General features: G+C 39.9%; 1 pseudogene; it reads right to left on the reverse strand.

Moving 5' to 3' along the window:
* Nucleotides 1-409: 409 nt before the first annotated feature.
* LOC110290217 (large ribosomal subunit protein uL24 pseudogene) lies at nucleotides 410-839 on the reverse strand (annotated as a pseudogene).
* Between the last annotated feature and the right edge of the window lie 4,135 nt (nucleotides 840-4,974).

A 4,974-nucleotide genomic window follows, 5' to 3' on the forward strand; every position in this document is an offset into this window, starting at 1 on the left:
AGATTCTGGGAAATTTTCCATTACTTTGGGATCCATTCTCCCTTCCCTTCCCTTTCCCTTTCCCTTCCCTTTCCCTTTCCCTTCCCTTCCCTTCCCTTCCCTTCCCTTCCCTTCCCTTCCCTTCCCTTCCCTTCCCTTCCCTTCCCTTCCCTTCCCTTCCCTTCCCTTCCCTTCCCTTCCCTTCCCTTCCCTTCCCTTCCCTTCCCTTCCCTTCCCTTCCCTTCCCTTCCCTTCCCTTCCCTTCCCTTCCCTTCCCTTCCCTTCCCTTCCCTTTTTTCTCTTTCTTTCTTTCTTTCTTTCTTTCTTTCTTTCTTTCTTTCTTTCTTTCTTTCTTTCTTTCTTTCTTTCTTTCTCTTTTTTTTTACTTAAGCAGTCTTTAATGCAAGCTGTCCATGAGATATCTCTACTCCTATACCTTCTCGATCGTTTCTTCCTTGTATTTGCCCTTCTCCTTTCCTACTTGTCAGGACTTGGCTTTTCATTCCAGGATCTTCTTGCGGTCCTCCCAGCTTTAGTCTTGTGATAACCACCTTGCTGGGGTGGATGCCCACTTGGACAGTTGTGCCATTAGCCTTCTCTTGTTCGACTTGTTTGATGTAGATGACATATTTCTTCCTGTACACTTGGACCACCTTGCCAATCTGCTGGCCTTTGTAGTGTCCTCGAACAACCTGAACTTCATCATCCTTTTGAACGGGCATAGACTGAACATTATATTTCTGTCTCAGCTCTTTGGAAAGAGGGGAAGACATGATCTTCCTTAGAATGTGAGAAGGTGCATTGAAATGCCATTTGTATTTCTTGCTTTGGTCAGAAGTCACAAAGGGATTAAACTTCATTTTCACAGCTGCGATCCCTGATGACTGCAAAAGGAAAGAGGCGATCTATTCTTTCAAGAGTCTCTTTTTCAGTTTGAGAGATAAGGATATTTTTAGAATAGCCTAACTTTTGCCAGGGAAGTTACAGTCTATGAGGATGGACAGCAGCTAAGTACTGGTTCTACAAGGTGATTCAAATAATTATTCATTGTTTGGGGGTGCAAGCTGGTTCTCAGAAGCAAATTCCTCCTGCTCCAGTGTGTAGCATCCTTATTTTGGTAATTCTCCTCATATGGGGTATCCTGCCTCATGAAGGTTTTCTGTTCCTGGAATTCAAGGTAACTGTGAGTTTAGGACAATGACCGATGACCACCAGGCAACTTGGGGGGGGGGGTTATAACAATGGAACGCCATTTAAAACTGACAGTTAGGATGTTCTTCCCAGTTACCCTTTCATTGTGCCTAGTATCTGAAGGGAATGAGATAGCATAGGCACCATAAGTTTCTAGATAGGCACTCCTTAAGCGATTAGTTCACCTCTGTGCAGAGATAAGCAGGTGATGCAGAGCAAGGAGGTAGCACTGGAGTTTAAAGCCTGGACTCTGGCAGCCCTAACAACCTGGGCTCAGCCACATGTCAATTAAAGTGACAAAGCATAGTGAAAAGAGGAGAAGAGATGTTTAGTCAATGCAGCCACACAGAAATGGAACAAATAAAGAGGGGTTCAGTGTCATTCAAGTCCATGTTTAGGATACTAACTGGGGTTTAGGCTTTTTTAAAGACTTATTTTAATTACGTGTGTGTGAGAGGGTATGTGAATAGGAATGAGTACAGGTGCCCGTGGGGGCCAGAGGTATTAGCTTGCCTGGAGCTGGAGTGGTGAATGACCTGACAGGTTCTGGGAACCTACTTGGGTCCTCTGCAAGAGCAGTATGCACTCAAATGGAGATCCATCTTTCCAGCTCCAGGGTAAATTGAAATAAAGGGCAAGAGTATGTATTCCTGGTCAAAACATGGTCAGCCCGTCACTGACAGGATCCTGTTTCTGATTTAATCTGTTTTGTAAATTAACAGACCAATGAGAAATCTCCAGGCAGGCTCCTCCTCTGGCTGTCACTAAGTATTCACCTTTCTCTTCCTCCAGATTCTGCCTCCAGCAAAAGAAATTTAGGCAATTCCAGCTCCACAGGGTGTATTGCTTCAATAGTAGTATAATGAAAGGGAAGGAGTTATCTCCAGAATATCTTCACTTCTGCCAAAATGGCTATAAAGATAGATAGAAAATACAGAGATGGCATAGGCTTCCACCCTACTATTTATTGCGATGTGGGCCTTTTTATTACCATGTTACCATGAGGAACCAATGCATTTTGGGTAAAGCAGCTTTTAAAACCTGTTACATTCCCACTGGCCCTGGTGGGTTTTCCTGACACTAGTCTTGCCCTACTTTTTATTCACCTTGTTGATGTTAATCCTAAAGATGTGATGAGACAGACCACCAGCCCAAATCATTATGGTCAAGTTAATTAAATCAAGCAATTAATTAAAGCAAGCCATTTTATTCATGAACAGGGCTGTCTTTCCCTAAGATAGGGTTCAAGATGTCAGTATTGGACATGGCAAAGATAAGGTTTTTATAGCGCAAGGGTAGATGGTTTCCAATAAAGGATTTGGCAGGCAAATAAGCAGGATTACAGAAACAGAGTATAATGGGGTGGTCATAACAAGGTAGTCATAACAGCAGGTAGCTATAATAAACTTTGGAAACAAAGGTAGGGTTGTAAAATGGTCACAGCAACAGGTAGCCATGACAACAAGTGGTCATAATAACCTTTTGAAACAAAGATATGGCTGCCATTTTCTGAAACAGGCAGTACAGAACTATTTATAGTCAAGATTACAGATGGGCATAGCCCAATCTTTGAGAAACAGAGATTTAATCATAAACAAAAATGAACTTATTTTGTTTTTACTATAAGATGGCTTTCAAGCCCAAATGGAGACTGGATGGTTCACCATTCCTTCCTTATCTTGTGTGTCCCTGTCAAATTCTTAATGGGGTCTTTGCATTCTTTGTTAAGAGGAAAAAACTTTGTAATGCATCAAAAGATGTATTGCTCATTCATAAATTATACCTGTTTAATTAGCATGGCATAGACATCTTAAGGTTATTATCTTAGTGTGATAATAGGAACTATAGGTAACCATCTTGTCCCCCCTGCCAGGATGTTTCCTTTAATATTCCAGCCTTCTGTTAAGGATAAGGGGCAGCATACTCTTCTGTAACTACTTCCTTCTGAAATTAGGATGCTGTTGCTAGGGTCTGGGAAGGCTGGAATGTCAGATAAAGGATGGGAAGCAACTAGGGCAATGGGATATTCATCAGAAGCATCAGAATCTGACCCAGCAGAAGAGACAGGGGAACAATCACATCTGCTGGACTGGCTTGCAAGTCCAGGGCTTTCCAGTGGTAGACACTGCTCCGTGTCTCTGTGAAGACAGACTGGGGACAGAACTCAAAGTTAAAGAACCAAAAGGAATCTTTTCTATTTGGAGCTTTCCCTTCTGGAATAGCCAATAGGCAAGGAACCTTAGGTTTCTGATTGACAGGAGTATTTATTTATCTGTAGTCAGTTTGACCTGTGAGAGGTGGATCTAAGTCTTATGGCTTTCTCAATTCTGTGAACCTTACGTCATTATTGTTTGTAATCTGTAATGTAATCTACATTGTAGAAAAAGCAGCTAACATCTATAAAACAACTGTGTGTAAAACAGCTAGAGTAGATCCATGCCTCCAAGTCATAGCAAAAGCTATGGCTTTCAGTTAAAAGCAGGAACATATTTTTTTTTTCTGTCCAGAGGGATGGAGACTCTATCTCTATCTATCTACTCTATCTCTCTTTCTATCTCTATTGCCGTCTCATATCTATATCTATGTCTACCTATGTGACAGAGGTGTTTTAACATGATGAGAAGCAACTTTAAGTCTATGCTCAGATGACGACAAACCAGGGAAAATTTAAAATCTTGAACTTGTGACTGATAATAGTAGTTAGTGCTTTTCTAGCTTATCAAAAGGTCACTAATTAACGTTAAAATTTTAGACTTTTGAGATCTTAGTATAACAATAATATAGTATAACTTGTATTTAAATACCTTCAGCCATCCTTGAGAACCTTATAACATATAGATTTTTATATTCTCAGATATTTATAATTTAAATTATTTTAGACTTTTATAATGTATATAAAACTTAAAAATTTTAAATCTGATTATTTATCATTAGACAGAAGTACGTGGTTGGGTGTTGAGAACAGTCTTTGCAGATAAGTTCCTTTAGATAGTAAAAGTTATATCTAAAACCAGTTTATCCTTTAATATGAAGCTTGTTGGTAAGGCAAACTTGTCTATGAGCTTGCCTTTTTCATCAAGTGACATAATATCTCTAGAAAAGCAAGGCCTGGATTTTATAAATGCATTAACCAGGCAGCTGCTGCTAAATCGATAAAGTTAGTTATCTGTCAATACCACCAGAAATCTGAGAAGGATAAATTATAGCAGGGAGTATAATTCAAATGGCCTATATATCAATTAAAATGACAAAGACTTATGGCTATCCTAGGTTCTTGTGGTTTTGGTGGCTTCATTGGGAGCAGAAGTATCTGGCCTTTAGTTGTCAACGTAGGACAGCATTACATCTTCAGTTGTTACAAAGGACATCATAGGCCTTTGGCTGCTAGACCCAGAAGGTCTGGGAGGTTTTTCTGGTTAGGAGGAACTTGGAAACTCTGATGTTCTTTGATGAGGTAGAACAGAGCATTTAACCCAACAATGTCCACATTGAGAGTAAAGCCCTGGTGGCAGGGGCACTTTTTTCTCGTGGTTAATGTTTCCATAATTCAGGTGAAGTTGTCTATGCCAAATCATCTTCTTTGGAGATCTTAGGGTTGCTTTTGGGAGCTGAAATTTCTGTCTGTCCTAGGAAGTTTTTTTCCATTAAACATTTTAAATGTCAGTTTTAGCAACTCTGTAAAGTTTTTAGGGCCATCTATTAAGTAGACCTGATTTCTTAGTTACTTGCTTTAGGTTTAATCTTGAAAACATATACAGAAAGCTAACTGAAGCTTATCAAAATAAAGCTTTAAATCATAAATTC

This window comes from Mus caroli, unplaced genomic scaffold (genome assembly GCF_978045245.1).
Source record: "Mus caroli unplaced genomic scaffold, Mus_caroli_1 scaffold_2, whole genome shotgun sequence".
Classification (NCBI taxonomy): domain Eukaryota; kingdom Metazoa; phylum Chordata; class Mammalia; order Rodentia; family Muridae; genus Mus; species Mus caroli.